The 23,321-nt window shown below is 31.3% G+C and overlaps 1 long non-coding RNA gene and 1 pseudogene across 1 annotated transcript; one reads left to right on the top strand and one right to left on the bottom strand.

The window, feature by feature from the left end:
• Positions 1-23,321, bottom strand: part of LOC124898094 — a 50,168-nt pseudogene that overhangs the window by 16,144 nt on the left and 10,703 nt on the right.
• LOC124897792 lies at positions 18,974-20,314 on the top strand. Its single transcript, XR_007054739.1, has 2 exons — positions 18,974-19,325; positions 19,728-20,314. It is a non-coding gene; the product is annotated as an uncharacterized LOC124897792 (long non-coding RNA).

The raw sequence follows: 23,321 nt of genomic DNA, 5'->3' as shown, positions 1-23,321 counted from the left end.
TTGAAAAATAGACTCGTAATTTGATTATATGGACTTAGACAATATTTTCCTAACTTTTGAGGTTGAGTTAAGACTTAGATATCATATCTTACTTTATATTGATATGTTAGAAGAGTCGTGTTAGAACGAGTTAGAGTCCCATGTTAACAGGAGAATAGATTAGTATATCGAGTTGAATCCTCTCTCATAAGCTAGCTTTTGAGATGAGTTACAATATATATTTTTACCAACGTTGACCGAAATTATACCTGATGTCTAGCTCCTTCCTTGTCTATGACCGATTCACCTGAACCAATAACTTTTGCCACAGGGTCTATATAGTGTTAGATCGATGAACTCATAATTTTAATACTAAAATGCGCTTGATACTGAAAATCTTAAAAGTTAAATTTAGAAAATTTAAATTTCAATCCACGTGTGAGGTCAATTTAGCTATTAGCTTTACAATTGGGAAAATGATGTGTAATAAGAGGGGTGCAGTGGCAGAGATACTACTGGATGTATTCTTGAAAAGAATGGTTGGAATTAGAGAAAACAAATAAGTGTACTGTTCAATGGAATATTGGGAAAGGAATTGTTATCTCTAATACACATACACACACATTCTCTTGTTCTCTCTTATGTGTCCATAGATTGTGACCTACTACTATTAAAATTCTCTTTTCTCTATGCTGTTTTTATTCCAGTTGATGCTTATTTTTGGTGTTTTTGTTTTTTGTCCTGAATTGTAATATATTACATATTCCTGTAATAATTTTGTGAAAGAGGCTTGAGTGACTCTTGCAGGCCAAAATATCCATTTGCCTCCTAATAATTTTAATTTCTGTTTTTTCCGGAAAGAATGAATAGTCATGTCTTGTGCATTTTATGCCATCATAAGATTTTTATAATACTATTAATTTCATTTAAGGTAAACTTAAAAAAATAAATTATTTTCAAATTTAGAGAGAGCTGTACAAAAAAAAAGAATAGTCACACAAACTGAAATGAAAGTGAGTACTGTTTGTCGAACATTCTTTTGTTTTTTTTTCCTTTTACTCACAAAATCACTTTAGATACATCATCCATATTTAGGTAATTTTTTTCCTTTTTCTATAAATTCCACAAAAAAAATTCGTATTTATACGCTCATAGAATTTTTCAGACTGTTATTTCATATATAATCATGTTGGTAAATAAAATTAAGGACTATTTGACATTGCAGCTATGAAATTTTGACTTACTACAAAATTCAAAGGGGGAACAGAAAATCACGGTTATTAATGAAGTAAGAGTTTCAAGTCGACGCAGTGAAATATTACATTACACCCACAAATCCAAAAATTCCAGTCTCCTTTTTCTTTTTTTTTTTTTTCTTTTTTTTTTGACTATTTTACTCTCATTTACGTCTTAAAATATAATTTCTTTTCATTAAAATTTACTCTGCGTATGTGCCATCTTGAAGTATTTGTACACCTCAAACAAAACAGTAATTACTACGAAAGATAAAATTTGAAAAATAATAATTCAGTTTATCTTGAAATCTTTAAATAATTTGCTTGTTGTCTGTTGAACAAGCAACATCATGACATTAATCAGAAATTACTAGTAATATCCCTGCAATGCATTGAGACCTTACAATTATTCATCATCGACCTATCCATCTTTATCACACTGTACAATTTACACAATGAAAAGAATAGTAATGGCATTAATACTTGTTCTGTTTTTCCACATTAGATACATCTATTTGTGCATATTCATATGCTCCATAAATATTTAAATTAATTTATATGACCCATATATGTCTGTTCCTCTCATAAAATTGTAGGGACGAAATCTTATCGATGCCTTCTTTCTTTTTCCTTTTTTCTCTTACGATCCTCTCATAAGATTCAAAAAAAGAAGAGAATAAATTCATTAGAATGATATCTTGGGCATTTATACATCTGCTAGATATCTCAAATTAAAGCCGTCCATTGGCAGAGTCCAATCTATACGAGCCATGTAATATGTTTGGTGTAGTCTTTAGTCTTCATTTGGTGGTGGTGAACGTGGCAAAGAAAGGTTTTAGTGAAACCTATTTAATTTTACTCCATATTTAAATTAAATGGATGAATACAAGACACATATCGTCGATATATTAATGCACGCAGATACAACAACAACAATAACAACATATTCAATATGATCTCATAAGTGGAGGGGATTTGGGAGGTAGCGTGATGTAGTGGCCGGGTTTGGAGAGGGTGGGGTGACATTATCGGTTAGGATCAAGTAGTTCATAATGCCAAAAGTTATAGTTGATAGCAGAGACACAACTTTATTTCTTAACCCACATCCAAGCAAGCGCCATGTTCGATCATGATTCCGACCCGAGTCACCCTAGCCCCCTTGTGGGTCCTGCGACTTGCAATAAGCAGGATGTTCACGTTACCTTACGATTCCCCTTCTATAACCTCCCCCATGCAACATGTTGCTCTTGAAAATCGAGCATATGACCTTGGCTATGAGAACACTTGTTAGGATCAAACTTAACATCATGCTAAAAGGTATAGCTAATAGCAGTAGCACAACTTTAATTCTTAACTACGTCAATCAAACAAATGTCATATTCTATCATGATTTCGACCTAGACCACCCTAGCTCCCTTATACGCCTTATAGACAGAATTTTGCTGTTATCCAACATTACCCCTACCTTAAAACATTAAACAATGTAGGTGTACACGTGAGAAGTTCCCACAAATTACGGGGTTTTATTGAGAGTACCCAATTTTTCATACAAACATTTCTCAACTAACCTTGTAAACACCTAATTTTTGACCCAAATCTAATGTTTTGTACCATTTTAATGTTTAATTAATTTTTTAATTTATTTTAGGCATTTTAAATTTATCTTATTCTTTGAGGTTTGTTAAAAATTTTGAAAACTACAAAAAAAAAAAAAAAAGAAAACCACATTTTAAATAAGTTTTTATTTTATTGTTTATTTATTTTTATTTTTATTTTTATTTTTTTAGAAAAAAAAATTCTAAATTATATTTGTTTTCTTTTTTCAACTTTTAATAAAGAATGTTGTGATATTAATTTTTCTTAATCATATTCCTAAGACTAGTTATTAGCTTATATTATATTTTATTAGTTTTTAATCTTTTTTATTTTATTAATAATAATAATAAAAATAATAATAATAATAATTAAAAAAAAAAAAAAAAACCTAAACTACCCAAACCACCCCACAAGTCCCACTTTAACAAAACCTCTCCTCCATTATCTGTCAATCTTCCTGTAACACAAACACACACGACACAAACACGGATACACTAATTATATAACACACACATAAACACAAAAATCAAAGGGGGGAGAAGAAAAGACAACACACAGGAGAGGAGAAAAACAACGGAAGAAAAGAAAACCAAGAAAAAAAAAAGCAGACAAGTTAAACTTCGAGTTTATCGTCCACGGTTTCAAGTTCGTGACTCCTAGAATCAGTAGATTATAATAATTTTATTGTTGGGAATCGGTCTTCTCAAAGGTATATCTCAATCATCCTTGTACAATTCGATATTGCAATTATTCAAGACTCGGTTTCAATATTTTATGAAGTGATTTTTTACGTATCTATCTAACTTATTATTAGTTTTAATGTAATATATAAAGCATGTCATAATTACTATCACTAGATTTAGCAAAAACTATTATCACGTTCTATATTTTATTGCATGTTTAAGTAAATATATTTCTTATTGATAGGTATAATCTTCATGAATGTGTGACGTGTAGGCTTGTATACTATGATTGTTTGTGTTTCATGTGTCTATATTTGTATATTCATTAGGGTAATATCCTAAAAGGTTGCATGATCTAAGATTTTTTTTTAGAAAAAGGAAATTATGATTAGGTCATATCTTAATATGTCATTCTGTTTTATTTTGTCATCTAACTTACCATTCTCTAGTATGACAGAGATTGTCAGTTAAGTAAAAAGAAAAATCAATTAAAAAGGAAAAAAAAGTCCGGTGTTCTTTGGGTTTAGAATTTTTTTTTCTTCATTCTTTTTATCAATTAGTTTAGGTTTAGGTTTAGGTTTAGGTTTAGTTTCTATATATAAATAATTTTATTGTATCCACAACACTACAACACATCTACAAGCCAATATTTTTAGATGTAAATTTCATCTTTTTTTCTTTTCATGAGTTGAAGTTTTGCTCTTATTAGTCTGTTAGAGTCTTTGAAATAAGATATTTCATATCCCACAAAACAATCTAGATTTATGGTTCTACTTAGTCCAGTTTGGTGCTGAATAAGTTTTAAGTTGAACCATGTATCGAAATTATTAACTTTCTTTGTTTTCAAATAGCATGGTTTGTCAAAGTTGAGAAATTGATGTGTGACTACTTTAATTCATCTCAAGCTTTTATAGCTTTATCATAAGAATATATGATTATGGTGTCATTAAGAATCCAGTTTGTCTAGAATTCTTTTAGGTTTATTTTTTAGATTTCATTCTATAGCCTAATAAAAAAAAATTACATAAAATTATTTAGAGTTTTTTTGCTTGGGTTACAAGTTATTAGGATATTCACGGAGAAGCATAAATCCTAGACGTGAATAAAAGATGGTGAAAGCATATCTTCGGTATGAGCCGGCAGCACGTTTTGGGGTTATAGTTTCGGGTGAATCAAACATAGCCTTTGACAAGTTTGGTGAACACTTGATAGCGCCGGCTTTAGATAAAATTTGCGTATGGCATACAAGATGGGGTGAGTGTTCCAAAACTCTAGTACGATCATACTCAAAACCTTCTCTTGCCGTTGTGACATGCATTGCTTCTTCTCCTTCTGAGTCCTCATCTCAGATAGCAAGTGGTTATGCTGAAGGAAGCATTAGAATATGGGATTTTGAGACAGAGAAGGTTTGCTAACTATTCCATATTCTATTATCTTGAGGCAAAGGTCACAACTTTTAGTGCACAATTACTGTGATCTATATGCTGAAGGAGAGTAGTTTACATTTTTTATGCTGAAAAAAAAAAAGCTTCAATTTGAATCCTTCTAGTCTACATGTTTACTCATCACAATCATTTGTACGGGAGCAAATTCGTAAAAGAATGATTTAGGACCTTGATCTTTAGAAAATTAAGTTTCTAATACAAGAGAAATCTAACGAGGAAGTTGGAAAGCCCTGCTACCGACCATTCGTTATAATAAAATCTGACATACCATTTGAAGCTGATTGAATCGAGTTGGATGGGTTCTAAACCTATTAGGTGCTTATTTAGATTTTGAAAATATGGGACGCTCCATAAGGGCCACAAAGGCGCCAGAAATATATCCAAAACTCGTGGTAAGGCCGAAAAGTATTACGATCGGTAAACCACACATCAAACAGTTTTAAATATGTTCAAACATAAATAAAAGTGGGAGGCAAACAATTTTTAGGTTAACAAATATTATAAATCCAAAAAAAATAAATTAATTTAAGCCAGATGTAAGTCATTAAAGCGACCGTGCTAGAACCACGGGACTCGAGGGGTGCCTAACACCTTCCCCTCGGTCAACAGAATTCCTTATCCGGATTTCTAGTTCGCAGACGAAAAAATAAAAATTGAAGATTCATTTTCTTTTGAATTGGGATTCAATAAGGTGACTTGGAACACCCAAACTCAATTTCAAGTGGCGACTCTGTAAGTAAAGTAATCCCTTTTCAAAACGTCACTTTAATCGAAAAAAACCGTTTTCTCTAAAACCAACTCCCTAGCGGGGTCGGATGCGGTGAAAAACAGGGGTGTGACAACCTTTTATACTAACATATCAATTCACCATTTTCTTTTATGTTATGAGTAAAAATCAAGACAAAAGAGTCCAGCCTAGCCATTCTTGAGGGAGCCGGTCGTACGTACATAGGGAAATAAGAAATTAGAGGGATTGGAAACAGACATGTTATCCAACAATGTACCTTTCAAATGCACGTTATAGTCTTACAATACTTCAAGTTTACTGATAGTGTAGGATATTTTGTACACCGACAGTGCACAAAACTTAGGCAATTGCCCAAAGTGCATGGATCAAGATGATCAAGCTCCAACAACTGATAAATACCTAGATTTAATTCCTTTAAACTTTCTTCATGCTCGAGTTAACTCTTCAAGATACTATTTTAAGTATATTTAAAGGCCAATTATAATCAACCTCCAAGGAAATGCATTGGCTGGTAACATATTCATTGCCCTTCGGACCTTACATAATCCTATTTACTAACATTTTTTGTTGAATGAATGTAACATGAAGTATTTGATAAATAAGGTAAGTGAAATACATTATTTTACGATAGTCATTCAAGGTTGTACTCTCGTCCTAGAGCTACATATAAGTTCCTATGTTAACACTTTAGCACATTTCATAAAATTATTTGAACAAATTTATTTTTGAAATGAAATTAATTTTCTTGTTATCCTTTAATTAATTTTGAACTGAAGCAAAAAATGCAGGGTAAATACTAAAATGGAGCGTGAAAATCGGATGTACAAGTGGTTGTGTGCATATTTGGGAAGGTCCAAAAAGCCAAAGACACTTGTGTTTAAAGGACTACAAATACAAAATTGGTTGAGTATTTTTTTTTTGAAATGGCGTTATAATAGTATAATGTATTTAATAGGCAACACCAATATTCCCTCTCCGTGTCCAAATATTCTTCAATATTGGACTTACCTTCTCATCTTGTCTATTGTCGAGCCCTTCTTCTTGGCCACCCACTCCCCCCAACCAACATTAAAATATTCTTAAGCTAAGTGTCTTATTTTAGAATTTAATTTTTGTACACTATTAGTGATATAAAATATTTTATATTATTAAACAAACTTGACTTATAGTTATACAATCAAGTAAATTTGACCTACTGTTATAGGTTATTTAATTTTTCTTTTAAATTTTTATGTAAAAAAATTAATTAACCTATAATAACCGATCAAGTTTACTTAGTAAAATATTTTCTACACTTCACAAAACTTAAACACATTATTTTATGGGGAGAGAAAGCCAACCATATTCCTTGGCGTCAACCCACGTGACTTTTGGCCGTGACTCTGTCTGCTACCTTATAGCCAGTTGACATGCATACCTCCCTCTTCTTTATTACTACTTGTTTCTTTTGACCTATTATATATTTATTTTAGTTTATGCTTTTTAAGAATATTTTAGATGATCTCACAAACAATTATTTAACATTTGCTACTTTTTGGCTTCTTAAAAAAAGGTCACTCTGATTTACGATGCATTATGCATTATGCATTCATGCAAGGTTCGAACATGGTCATTATCTAAGGAGATGTAATTTAGACAGTTTATCTCAATATAACTATTATAAATTAATTTTATGATTTGAACTTATAATCTATATCAAGTACAAAAAAAAAAAAAACTGTTGCTCTAAGAGCCCTTTTTAATTTTATTTAAAATATTTTAGTCAAACAAGTTTATTTGTGAGATTTCTTTCTATATTTCCAACATTTTCACAATCAAAATGCCTTAAAATTCAAATTCACTTAACTAATCGTCTAATCAACTCCCTACTTCAATTAGAAGATGGTTCAAACACATTAAAGTAAAGAAGAAGCTCTATGAAATTATTTTATAACAATAATATTTGGATCAATTTACCTACATCTCTAATTATTTCAACACAAAAGAATTTAAAAATATATAATATATATTATACTACTATAATATATGTGTACGTGGGGTATATGGGAGATGGTGACTAAGAGGTGGGGGGGGGGGGGGGTTATAGGATGATTATAAAAGGGTTGATTTGTTTAATAGAATAGGGAAATGAGGGTCAGCGTCTGATGCGCTCTAGATTCTCCGGGAAATGAGAATTTTCAACCTTATTCTATAACTCTATCTCTGCCCATTATTATTCTTCTTACCTCCTTTCTATCTGTCTTTTTCTCTCCAAATCCTCTGCGTTGGATTAACAATTGGAATATTATTTACAATATTAACAATTAATTTTAATCTTTTGGAGTTATTAATTACTATTATACATAGTTAAATCGGCTAATAATATCTTGTCAACATCTCTATCTCATATTAGTCTTTTATATCTAGCTCGGTTTTAAATTGCTTTAAGCTAATATTCCATATTCCCAACTTTTGTCTCATCTCAGTTCTCATCACACCTAACCCCTCTTTCCCTTGTACTAATTATAATTTTATATAATTAGTAAAACTAATTTAATTAATGTTTTTCTAACTTTTCTTTACTCCCTTTTCAAAGGCCGTTTGTTCTTACTTTAATTACCGGATCTTATAAAATGTCTTGTAATTGCAAGGATGGAATTTTCTTCGTGTTGTAAAATTTCAAATGAAGTGACCATATTTCAAAGCTAGAATTTCTCACCTCACATTTTGATACGGTTATTAGAGGGTTTCTTTAGATTAATCATCTGCCCATTATAATTAAGTACAATATGGTAATGATAAAAACTTACACGCATCCAATGTATACATCAAACTAATATTCTTTATCGTGATTAAGTGATTAAATTAAGGAAAAATATTTGTTAATTAATCATGGTTAAATAACATGAATTCTAAATTCAAAAACATGTCATGCATGTATTGGTTTAGTGCATACACCAAGTGCATGCGTGCAAGTTTTAACCGTATGTAATTATATAAGAGGTTGCCTTTTTCAGCTAGAACTGTATGAGGCAAAAAATGGTTGTAATCTTATAGACCACATGCAAAATTAAGACGAAGATTACACAACATTTGGAGAATTTAATTCTAGTTAAGATGCCATCGGATGAACGTTATAACATAAAGTAAGAATATAGCAAAGTGACCTCCAAGAGTTACAAAAGGGTTTCAGATCTCTTAAGCATGTTCTTTATTCCATAGTCCTAAGTAAAGAATAACTTAATATGGAATCCTAAATTCATAAAAGGGAAACTTAATTAATTAATTAATAAAATTATCAAGTCTTCACAAGTTGAACGACATGGACGGTCAAGAATTAAGGACATGACTCATCATTCATCGAGTATTAGCTTCATAGATAATCTATAATTCGTACTACTAATAACTAGCTACATACATTTTTTGATAATCTTGATGTCCGGAAAAGTTTGCGGGCACCTCAACTAATTCTACAGATACCTGTTAGTCTGTCACCTCCCTACCAACAACAGGTACCATGTAAATTCGTCCATAAAGATTATATGACAATTAGGAATAAAGTGTTATCGTTCATATTTTTCAACTCACTTCATTTACTACTAGGACACACCTTAAAATAATAACCAGCTGTGTTATTCTACATTTATACTCATCTTTTTGTCGTTAATAATTTAAAAGATAGTGCTACTTAAAACACATCAACTTAAAATAATTGAGAAGAATAATAGTTCTTCTATAGTTATTCGTAAAGTGGGTACTTTAGAATAATATAGTATATATATCATACATAGAGAAAGCTAGTAGTACGTAGAGACATGTTTGCTTCGAAATTTGTATAAGATCACCATATAATATTAGTAGTATATGTTATATTATTTCTTCCCAAATCCCCTTAACAAGAGTACAGAATAGAAGACAAAAAAGAAAGAAAGGAATCAGCGGAATCAACGCCGTTTCGACTAACGTGTACCATGAGCCACGACATTGCCACCTTTAAAAAAATTAATTAACCATTATACTATAAAAAGAATTATTACCCTTAGTTTCTCAAATACGATAAATTTTTGGTTAACTACATTAAGCCTTCAGGTAATTGATCTGTGTATTTTTTTTATAGAAAAAATAACAGAAACATACACCTTAACTTATAATATTTACATAAATCCTCACTTTTACTAAGTAATTACAAAAATCTCAACTAATTATATATTTTTATCGAATGTATCAGGAGCTAATTATGTATCTCGAGTCTCGACAGACCCAAAATTGAAAACAATGTATTGGGAGCTAATTTAAAAGGAGAAAAATATATCTTCATTGGATGTGTCAGAAGTTAATTACGTTTCAGGAGTTAATAATGTATCTCGACAAATTCAAAATCGAGATTTTCAGTAATTATGCAAAATATCAGAATTTTCTGTAACTAAACTCCAAACTATCGAAAGTTATGTTGTTTATCCTTTTTTTAGTTTAACTGCTAAAACATTCAATTATTGACGTGTTATGTCAATGCTTTACTATTAGTCCATGTTTCAAGTAAAGGTGTCAAGTGGGTCGGGCCGGGTCTACCCGGAACTAGCCCATTTAGTTTAACCGGGTTGTGGACTGGTTCCGGTCCGGGTTGGGGTTAGGTGGGCCGGACCGATTTCGGGTTCAACAGTAAAAATGTTGAAAACAACCATGAATCGGTCCACTTAACCTAATCCGGTTAAACCCACCTAAACCCGGCCAAAACCGGTTAAAGAAAATGAAAAATCCAATATACACTACATACACTACAATTATATACACTATAAACACTTCAATATACATTATATACACTACAATTACACAATATATATTTTTTAAAATATATATATAAACAATTTCACATATATACGTATCATTCAATATATAATTATATATGACTATACGTACAACTTTAAATAAAACATATACTACAAATCTACAATAGTACAATATATAAATATACACTACAATATATATATATATATAGTTATATAGTTATATAGTTATATACTAATTTATAAAACATATACACATTTATACGTTAAATATATACGCTTATAGAAGATATATACACATATATCCACACCATTCAATATATATGTACTGCTTTAAATAAAATATATACTACAATATACATATATATATATACAACAATATGTATATATATAATTACATACTAATTTATAGAACATATACACTTGTATACGTTAAAGATATACGTCTATAGAAGATATATACACATATATACGCACGATTCAATATATATGTACTACTTTAAATAAAGTATATAGTACAATATATGTGTGTGTGTGTATATATATATATATATATATATATATATATATATATATACACTTAGATACTAATTTATAAAATATATACACTTGTATACGTTAAAGATATAAGTCTATAGAAGATATAATATATACACATATATACGCACCATTCAATATATATGTACTACTTTAAATAAAGTATATAGATATATATACTACAATATATATATATATATATATATATATATATATATATATATATATATATACTTACATATTAATTTATATAACATATACACATGTATACGTTAAATATACACGTCTAGAGAAGATATATACACATCATTCAATATATATGTACTACTTTAAAATTAAATAAACTATATACTACAATATATATGTATTACAATATATAGATAGTTATATTATACTAATTTATAAAACATATACACATGTATATGTTAAATGTATACGTCTATAGAAGATATATACACACCATTCAATATATATGTACTACTTTAAATAAAATATATACAATTCTACAATATACATTTATACATACTGCAGTATGTATATATATATAGTTATATACTAAAATTTGTAAAACATATACACTTGGATACATTAAATATATACGTTAAATATACATGTGTATAGAAGATATATACAATAATATACAAAACATATACTACTTAATATAATAAATTAATAATACTTGATAGTTAATTAATGAATGTTGAATTTTATTGATTGCAAAATGATTCAAAATTTATAATTTACATGAATAAAAAATCTATAAACTATGCATCATTTTTTCCAACTCATTCATGTTAATATTAACGGGAACTTGCATAGGATAGTTAAAGTCAATGGAGGCAAACCCATGCATTGGACTTGATTCTGCTGAGTTCTCCGGCGAAGTCATAATTTCTTCAAGTTTCTGCTCGTCATTCGGCTCTGGTTCCATTCCTTGATTTCTTCTTTCTGCTCTAATCCAATCTCTGAGGCAAACTAGAACATTCATTGCATTGTTTCCCAATGAGTGTGGGTTGTCTCCAAGTTGCTGTCGTCCCTGACTAAAGGCCCTCTCTGACGCAACGGTTGACATTGGAACGTTCAAGATATCTCTAGTTAATCTTGAAAGCACAGGATATTGTGATTCATTATTCCTCTACCAATCCAACGTGTTGATCCGTCGTCTGCGATCCTCTGACGGTGACCAAAGATAATACTTAAGCTCTTCCCGATAAGTTGATGTGTAAGCTCTCTCGTCAACACTATTCCAACAGGGTAAATCATAAAAGGAGTCAGAAAAATCACAATGTACCGGCCTTTTAGAAAATGATGGCATCTCAGGAGGATGAGGAGCAACAGTTGGACTAATATGTGTCGGTACAGCTAAATCAACTAAATCAGCATAGTGGTTATATAATTTATCTATGTAAGCATTCGCATCAGACGTAGCAGTCCACAAATCAGGTTGTACTTGTTCAGAATCATTGTTAGTATTTATTTCTAAGTTACGATAAATAAAAGTACTAAAGTGGCACATAGTATGGTATTTAATGCACGGATTTAGCATAGCACCAATCAAGAAAATACGGGGAATCAGGAAAAAATATTTTTTAAATTTAGTAAACATGGCACCAACAATATTTTCATAACCTTCTTTATTTTTATATTCTTTGAGCAAACCAGAAATATCGATCATATATCCCAATATATTACAAACAGTAGGATAATAAGCACCGAAAAATTCAACCGTAGCTACATAAAAATTTTTCAAAAACTTAATAAGATCATTAATTACAACCCAATCAGAATCAAGTGGCATGGAATCGGCAGAATCAGCAAATGAACCACAATGTTGGTTAAAATCTAATGTAATAGGAACTCTATCTTTATAACAAGTTTTTAAAAAATCATACTTATAATTCCATCTAATATCAATTTCCTCAGGCATCAATATCGGTGCAAGTCCATTTTCTTGACATTTAACTTTAAATTCTTTAATTCTCGATCTACGATTATTTTCTTGTATAAAACCAACAGCAAGACGGATTTTTTCAATATAAATCTCAAAAAACTCAAGACCATCTTTTACAATTAAATTATATATATGACATGCACACTTAACATAAAAAATTTCAGGTAACAACGGTGATAGCTTAGATTTCAACTTTGTTATAGTAGTCATGTTGTTAGAAGCGTTATCAAAAGCGATATATAAGATTTTATTTTTGATACATAAAATGCTGCAACTTTATGTATCGAGTCGCAATAAATTGTCCAGTATGTTTACGATCTTCATCATATAAAAAAACAAGAATACGTTTTTGCATCACAAAATTACTATCTATCCAGTGACATGTAATAGTTAAATAATCATTTTTATTTACAGCACGACCAAGATCAGAAGTTAGGGATATTCTATATTGAATATTTTTTAACAATATAGATAAATAAAAACAATATTGTGAATGAAGTCTAAAAATATTAGACCGACAAGTACTTCTAGGAATATCATTAAACATAGGATTATAAATTGCTTGAATATAATGAATAAAAGCATCAGAAGAAGGAAAACTAAAAGGCAAACAACCTACAGCTACCATTTTTGCTATTTCTTCCCGGTCCCTCAATTTATTTTACTTATTCGTTACGTGACCGGTTGTTCGGTCCATTCTAGTTTGTGTGGGACCACCAACAGCCTCACCACCTTGTGTAATTTTTAACTTTCTTTCGTGGTCTTCAGCTAAATGTCTCATTAATGTACCCGTACCCCCTTGTTTGCCTCCTCTTTTATACTTATATATTTTTTGACAAATATTGCATTGCACCTCAGTATCTGATATACGTTCAAAAAATTTTCATGCAACACTAGTTTGTTTACGAGCTCTTGGGACACGAGAAGGATGGAGAGGGAGATTAACCGATTCGGATCTAACGTTAGCATTTCCTGCTTCAGGTGTCTCACCAATATTTTCATCATCTTCATCTAAATCAACCGGATCTACTTCATTTTCCTCTTTTATAACGTAATTTTCCTGAACTTCTAAATAATCCATATCGTGAGTACCTACACCTATTTCTTCCTCAAAAGGTTGACTAAGTGGTACCGGAGGCGAAGACACATGGGTATATCTAGTACTTGAAGTACCTTTACCACTAGTAATTCACTTTTGCTACCACTACCACTTTCGGAACAAAAATTTTTAACACTTTTACCGAGGTTTCTTAATTTATCCATAGTATAAATCAAACTAAAAAATATTCAAAATACACAAAAAGTAATAAAAATAAATATTCAACAATTAATACACTAATTATAAATTAAAAGTAAGAGATGGAACGACAATACCAAATTTTGGAAGTATCCGAAGGTTGCGACTTTAAAAACTTCCACTCGTACTTAGTAATCGCAAAATTAAAAAAATTAAAGTGAACACTTTAGAAATTAAGTATATAGAATATTTGAGAATTGAGAAATGAGATTTGAGAGAGAATGAGATTTGAGACTTGATAGGATGAAAAATTGTGTAGAAAATGATTTGAAAGTGTAGGGTATTTATAGAAATTTTTTTGGGATTAAAAAATGATTTTAAATAAAAAAAAACTTTTTTTTTTATATTTGGGCCCAAACTAGCCGTTATAGCCATTGGGCCAACGGCTAGTTTGGCCCAATTTTCCAATATCTTAAAAAAAAAGTAAAAAATAAAAAAATTAAATGGGCTTATCCTAGCTTATCCGGACCGGGCCGGGCCGGTTAACCGACGGGCTCTAACCGGGTTAAGTCCGATCCGGGTTAATCCGACCCAAATTCAAAACCCAATCGGGACCGGACCCTTAAAGCCCTTGGGCTTACCGGGCCGGGTCAAACCGGTCCAGTTTCCTTTAGTGGGCCGGTTCGGGCCGGTTTTTGACACCCTTAGTTTCAAGTACATAATATAGTTCTTAAAATGGTCTAAATATCACGTAGTATTTGTTTTGTTAATGAACCAAAAACGAATATTTAGTTAGTTAATTAAAGGTTAGATATGCGTGACTAAATATTTCAAGGAATAAAATCAACTTTATCAATAATTAAGGAACAAAAGTGCAACCATACCAAAAAGAATAAAACAATGATATACATATATATATACATACATATCATATATATATATCCTTGGATTAATTTGCTATTTCATTTCAAACGGTCCATTTCGTTTTTGTCTTTACATCTTTAGTGTACCTAAGGCAACTAGCCTAAAAGTACTGCTAAATATTTGATTTTTTTCTTTTAAATAAAAATATTGTTTTGAATTTTGTGGAATGGTATGGGGAGTAGAAGAGATGAGAAAGAAAAGACAGTCAAAAAGGATACACAAGCAAACATTAAAAAGGTTTAATAATTGAGAAGCTTAAAATAGGGTAGTTCATCGCTTTCAATAAGAGACATTTTGATAGCAACATATATGTATTATTCCCCCCCACCCCCTAGTACTCTGTACATATCTTCAGCAGTTATGCTCAACTAAATTTGATGGATTCTTACTTTTTAATATTTATACTATATTTTTAAAATTTATGAATTCAAAATTTAATACACATACCATCGTATATTTAAAAAAAATTAGAGTAGTTTAGGTTTTTTTTTTTTTTTGACTCTTAACACATGATTTACGCGTTACATTCGCCTTTGTTTTGAGCTCTTTCTAGTTTCTTCTAAATCTCCTCCAGAATTAATATCTTACACGAAATCATCAAAAATATATAATTAATTGTTTATAACAGTTGAAAACTAGTTATTCAAAAAATAAAAACTTGTTATTGGAATAGGAATACATTTGATGATGTAAAACAATAAATATAAATTTAATAATTCGTGGAGTACAGTATAATGGCTGTGAATTCGGGACGAATTTATGGAAAATATGGGTCACGCTTTATAGCAATATATAGCTACTACTGCTTCTCTCAAAATACTAGCCAAAATGACTCTTTCCATTTCAATTTAAAAATAAAATTTTCTTTTATCTTTTGTTAAATTATTTACAGTCACATAATATTTAAGCCATATTTTAGATAAGGAGTTTCGAAGAAATTTTTTTTTTCTTAAACTTTATGCTTGTGTAATGTAAAGTTGGAAGGAAGGAAGGAATAATTAATATTACGCTGTTCCTCGATGGATCCATATATGCTACCTGTCACGCGTATCTTAAACATTCGTACTACAAAATCCTAATTGTAAATTGTAATACTCATAACAATATATAGGACATAGTATGTAGGGCCCTGCCCTTTTTTACATTCAATTAGACACAGATGATGAAAACTGCAAGTACTTATGAATTTGCCTGTACACCAGGGAAAAGGATAGTAATAAGTCATGATTATTGGCTCCCAATTGCAATGGGAACTTGAGTAGGTTCAGAAGATACGCACACAAAAACATTAGTACCCTCACTGTAAATCTTTTTCACAATATCAGACTTTTGACGAAAAATTAAACTCAATGAAATTATGAGTTTATACATAAACATCTCTTGAAATTTGATAAAGAAATGGATTACGGTCTAACTCAATCTTAATAGTTAGCTCATGAGGAAGATTGTCGGCCAAGATCATATAAGGAGCTTCGATAATATAAGACGAGCCTCAACATTGAAAACAATAAATTGTGATGGACCTGACTCGGATAACATATTAAAAAAATGAACCTTGGCGCCCTGACTTAACCCTAAAAACTAGCTCACGAGAGATGATTAGACGGATGTGGACAAAATATATAAGATGAGGGACCTAACATCTGCCAATGCAATTAAGTAATCGATAAATGGTAAATAAAAGTTTGACAACGTACTTAAAAGTAATATAAATAACCTATAACAATATGTTAAATCACATTAATATTATACAAATATTATATCATCGATGTATATAATTTAAATCCCGAATCATTATTTAATTTCCCCCCTACCGCTACGTGGTTCCATTGGATTACCTCCTTCTCTCTACCGACGATCTTTTGGACCCATATATATCTATATCAACATTACATGTTTTCTGCCTCTCCAAGATTTCTACCCTCTCCCTGATATTATCATTTTGTTTTATATTTTTAACTATATATAAAAACAGGTTTTATCAATATTTATGCATAAATGTTCTTTTGCTAAATGAAGTAATTAATAAAAATGTCATAGTTGGTTGTCAAGAGTACTGTTAGTTCGTGGAGTATTAATCAAAGGAGACGTTTAAAGAAAAATAAGGATTAACTATACTTATGATTAAAGTTAGTAGATGTCCTTTACTAAAAGAGTGTCAAAACTGTAAAAGACATATTATAGCATCAATATAGGAGGCTGCATGCAACAAATTAAAAACTCGATTTTGCAATCACATTAGTGCATAAAATGGTGTCTCAAATTTCATATGATTGGAGTAAAGACATATATAACTGAAATTCTCATTTTTGCTTGAACGTCAAGTACATATAAGACTTGTAAAATGCTTAAACTTCAATGATATATATGACCGAATTCAATTATTTTTAGTTGAACGGTAGCCTATTTTGTTTTTAAGTTCATATACATATGTGTGTGTGTCTGATGTTTCATGCACATATGAGTAGACATGTAAAAAATTAGAAAACTGAAATTCACTCAAAACACATGAAAATTCTTGGGAGTTTAATTTTCCTCCAAATACATCAAAATTCACTCATCTACCTGAAAAATGTTGCATTGAATGTCTAACCAAATAAGATGAGTAGATAAGGAGTTTGTTTAATGATTTGATACTACAACTGAGACAATAAGTATTGTGTGTATGTGTGTGTGTGTGTGTTTTAGTAGTATTTCCTAGAGAAGACATTAAATAAGTAGTGTGTGTATGTGTGTGTGTTTTAGTAGTATTTCCTAGAGAAGACATTAAAAGGTTAACTATGCCAGACAAATAATTTGACAATAATAGAACAGCAATCATAACAATTATTTAATTCACAAAAGGTACAATCAATATGAAGTTTGACCATCTCAAACTCTTTTATTTTTCTTTCAAATTATCACTGTATGTGAGAAGTAAATGTTTGGCACTTTATGTAGGGAATGATTTTCTATTTTATCTTTTTTCGGCGAATTGCTGGATGTTAATGCTTTGTCAGAATGCAATGTTGTATTATTCACTGAAAATATAGTACTATATGAAAATTTTTAAACAAAATTTTGAAAATTATTTTATTTGATAGATATAATAATGTTGTTGAAATTAATTAAAAGCCAGAAGATTTAATTGTCTATGTCCTTTAAATGGCGGATATATATCGGCCCATTACAGCTAACAAATACAACCCAACAAAAGATACAAAGGCATGTAATCCAATGTGTTGGCCCATTTTTATCAAATAACAGTATAACTGATGGTGACTTTTTGTCTATTCAATGTGCCACATTGTAGTATTTGTGACACTGGGTGAGTTGCAACCTTTTCACTATAATGGTATGGCAAACAACATAAATTTCGCCAGTTTAAAATTTAATTATAGAAAATTTTGATATTTTATATAAAAATTGAAAATTCTAATTTTGAGTATGTCGAGATATATACATAATTAGCTCCTGATACATTCAATCAAATTACATTTTTTTTTCTTTGTAAAGATTCATATAATTAGCTCCCGATATATTTTTTTCGATTTTAGATTTATCGAGATACATAATACATACAATAAAGATATAATTTTTCTTTATAAAGATACATAATTAATTTTTGATACATTTTATACCTTTTTTTCGACTTCAAGATACATAATTAGCTTCCCAATACATTCAAAGAAGATACGTAATTAATTGTCAAGATACATAATTAACTTTCCGATACATTCAAGGAAGATACGTAATTAGTTGGACTTTTATAATTACTTTATAATAGTAGAGATTTGTATAAATATGATAAGTTAAAGCATAGATTTATGTTATTTTTCCATAATATTATTATTCGAACACATTTGGCTTTCTAGTTGAGAGCTAGTTAGTTCACTTGATCAGCTTTTGTTACGAACAAATTGGCCAAAAGAGTAAGGTGAAGGGCTCGTTTTGGATATTGGAAAAGTTTGTGTGGGACCCAGTGCAAAAGGGGCTGAAAATTACATTGAAGCTTTGAGTTAGTACTATAATCTCATCTCCCTCGTAGTATATTTTAGTATCGCATCTCCTTCCAATTAACTCTTTTTCTGTAAATCTAAGATTTCCCTATTAGTATATATGTCGATAGTGTGTACTGTATAGATTATACTGATAAATTAATTGATCGAAGGGTAAATGTGCACAGCTTTCCATTTAAATGGCTGCCCCAAAAACGGGTATTTGGGCCTTCGCCTGCTACTTAAACGGGTATTACTCCGTTTATACTTTGTACGTTTTCCTTTCTCATTCTGAACGTATGTTAGATCTCCTAATCTTGCTTAGCTTTCAATTATCCTACATGAGTTTGTTAGAAAAAATTACTACTACAATATTGATACCAACAACAATTAAAAGTAGGAGCAAATTATCACGAACACTGTCACGACCTTGAAAGTGATTTTGGCCCGAGAAGGATGTGAATCATTGTTGATGATCTTGAAAGGGATTTTGGCCCGATAAGGATGTGAATCATTGTAGATGGTCACTCCCAAGGTTCACTGTCTTTCAAATACATGCACTCGTGACTGAAAGTTAAAATACATAACGTTAGTGAAAGAGCTTTTTATTTTCTTATCTATATTTAGTTTACTAAAGATGCTTCTTAAATAGGATCATCATTTACGTTTTCATCCATCAGAGGAACTTAAAAAAAAGGCAGCCCGGTGCACTAAAGCTATCGCTATGCGCGGTGTCCGGGGAAGGGCTCCACCACAAGGGTGTATCGTACGCAGCTTTACCTTGCATTTCTGCTCTGCTAGAGGCTGTTTCTAAGGTTTGAACCCGTGACCTCCTGGTCACATCAGAAGAACTTAAGAAGCCAAAATAAAGTTAATGTAATGAAACACTACTCTTGCTTTAATGAGAAAATTATCATGATGAAAAACTCATATCCTTGCTGTAAGATATGGCCTTATTTGACATCTGCCAATTTACAAGGTCACATATATTTCATGGAGCCAAAGTACTGTTATGTGGTAGAAAATTTGGCCATGTATTATTTTCTCTATTATAAACTTGGAGCCCAAGTTATAAAAGGAGAGTTATTTATGTAACTTAACCATCCCTCTTCTTTTTTTTTTTTTGATATATTTTGGGATCACCAGAGTTTCATCTCTAATTTTATACTCTCGTTGGATCATCCCACTTTTGTTAGGAACTCATGTTGAGTGTTCTAATTTGTAATAGAGAGTTTTGTGTATATTCGCTGGAGTAGTCACTATGGGTGAACCTCTTTTTGCGAATGAATTGTGAGGTTATAATCTTGAAATATGTTTTGGGATCATTAGAGTTTTGTCTCTAATTTTGTATACTGTCTTTTGTGTATCAATTGGTATAGTAAACTTGCTCCTCCTTTTGGTTTGTGGATGTAGGTTACGTTGACCGAACTGCATTAAATTCGTACCTTCTTTAATTTTCTAACTTACCGTTATTATCGTCTTTCTTATTGTCATTATATCATTGTTTGGCTTTAATTCTGACCCGAATTCCTGATCCCAACACTTTCATTACGAAGTTTCAAAGTAAGAAACTGTCATTTGAATGAATGTGAACCATATATGAAGAAGTAACTCTCCTATTCCACATATACTTATGACGTACGGATGTTTTACGCAGATTAATTACGGAGAGTTAAAAGATCTCATTTATCATTTGCATTAAATAAAAAGAAATTATACCAACAGAGTTCACATTTGATTATTGTATGTAGCCTTAGTTGCCCTGCATTTCTGCAAAAAGGGTGTTTCCATGGCTTGAAAGCCTTTGACCTCTTGGTCACATGACAATAACTTTACCAGTTAAGCCAATGGTCCCCTTCTATCCCTCTATACCTAGGCATGAAAAGCCGGATGGCAAGTAGCTTCATTGGTATGGTTCAGGAAATAGGAACCCAGTTATACAATAAACACCGGAAGATCATAGGAATATGGGTCCATATAGCTATAGGGAAAGGGCATGATAGGCTAGTTTGATTAAAGTGTCATCACAATATAGGATGCATTGGGATGGGTCTTCTGGGAATGGATCACTTCATTAGCCAGGTGAGATAAAATACTTAATGAAACAAGTCGAAACTGAGTGGAATGAATATTTAGAATCCATTTAGCCCAACAACAACTAGTTTGAGATTGAAGCACCGTTGTTCTGTTATACATGGTTCAATAATAATCATATGAGTTAAGCTTTTTTTCTATGTTGGTAAAGTTCATAAGGCAGGAAGCGATGTGTGTTAGTTTAGTGTGCTTTCTAAGTCAATTTAAGTGGTAAATACAGGATGCTTAAAACCAGTTTTAGAAGTCTACCAGAATGGAGTCGACTAATGGCCATAGATAGTAAAATCTGACTCTGAACCATCGACACTGTGCATTCCTTTGTTATTCCAGGTGGCATGTTAAACATTTTGTACTATTTCTTCAACATACATGTCTGGGTGCCGTGTCACCCCTACCCTTCTACATTGATCCGCTCCTAGTTGTGGGTCTCAGCACCCTCTTTTCTCTGAAAGTCATATTGGTGGCACGGGCTTGGTGAAGCCAACTAGCCTACCATCAGAAAGAGATTTAACAATTACGTTCTTCTTGTCTACTGTAGTTGCATCAATATTTTAGCCTTGTGGTACTCGTTTTTTTCCTCCTCCAACTTCTGATAATTGAAATTTACACCAACTTTGGTGGCACCAATATATTGTGTTAACAGGTAAGCACAAAACACTTCAGAGATGAGAAAAAGATGCATATTATACTAAAAATTCTTCCCCGATTTTTGGTTGCTCGAGTGCAACTAAAGTTTGTTTTGTTGGACATCTCAAAGCATGTTGCTTGGTAAATACTTAATCATATTGTACATCGTGGACTTTAATCCTTGGTAGATGGTCGAAATTATGGATTGCCTATTTTACTCTTTGAGTTCATATGTCTAAAGAGGAACTGAGAGCAAAGTTTTTAAAAACCTATGGGATCTGAAAACTGTGTTGAGCACAGTGAAAACCAAGAACAACAGGGAAACCAAAGCCAAAAAGCTGAATTAGGTAGACTAGAGGAAACAAAGTTACATTACTATATACAAACCTGGTTGTTCATGAATCAAAAGCGCAATGCACTTCTTCCTCGCGTATCCTTTTTCTCATCTCTTTTCATCTTTTAGCAAAAGTATCTGATCTTTAGGTGCAAGCTTTTGTTCCTTATTAGAAAATACCATTTATGGATGGTTTTTTTTCTTTGGATAATCGTGGTGATTCCATGGGATACAAGCCATCTCCCACCAGCAACAACAGGTACCAGGTGTCACACCCCCGGTTTTCACCGCATCCGACCCCGCTAGGGAGTTGGTTTTAAAGAAAATGGGTTTTCCAATTAAAGTGACATTTTGAAAAGGGATTATTTTATTTACAGAGTCGCCACTTGGAATTGAGTCTGGGTGTTCCAAGTCACCTTATTAAATCCCTATTCAAAAGGAAATGACTCTTCAATTTTTATTTTTTCGTCTGCGAACTAGAAATCCGGATAAGGAATTCTATTGACCGAGGAGAAGGTGTTAGGCACCCCTCGAGTCCCGTGGTTCTAGCCCGGTCGCTTTAATGACTTATGTCTGGCTTAAATTAATCTTTTGGATACATAATATTTGTCGGCCTAAAAGCTACTTACATCCTACTTTGAATTTATTTTAAATTATTTAAAATTGCATTGATGTGTGGCTTACCGATAGTAGTACTTTTCGGACTTACCACGAGTTTTGGTACATTTCACGTGCCTTTGAGGCATTTATGAATCGTCCCCATTTTCGTAGTCTAAATAAGCACCTAATAGGTTTGAAATTTACCCACCCAATTCAATCGATTTCAAACGGTAGGTCAATTTATTATAACGAATGGTCGGTAGCAGGGCTTTCCAACTTTATCGTTAATTTTCACTTATGTTAAAATTTGAACATTCATTCTTCTATACTTCGCAGATTTAAACTTAAAACTTAGAGAAACTCTATCGTTTGATATCTAAACCCAAAGTTCTTTTTTATTTATTTATTTATTTTCTTTTAAAAGAAAAGAATTAATCTTACATTTTGCTCTAAAGTAGATTAAATTTACCAATATGTATAAGTAAGAAAACATTAATGTAATTTTACTGGGGGTTAAAACCTAAATCATTCTTTCTACATATCCGTGCCCTAAAAAAAAAGAGCTTTTCATCTCTTTATTTATCGACAAAA

This window comes from Capsicum annuum, chromosome 4, assembly GCF_002878395.1.
Source record: "Capsicum annuum cultivar UCD-10X-F1 chromosome 4, UCD10Xv1.1, whole genome shotgun sequence".
Lineage (NCBI taxonomy): Eukaryota > Viridiplantae > Streptophyta > Magnoliopsida > Solanales > Solanaceae > Capsicum > Capsicum annuum.
This window is presented reverse-complemented; position numbering and strand designations above follow the sequence as displayed.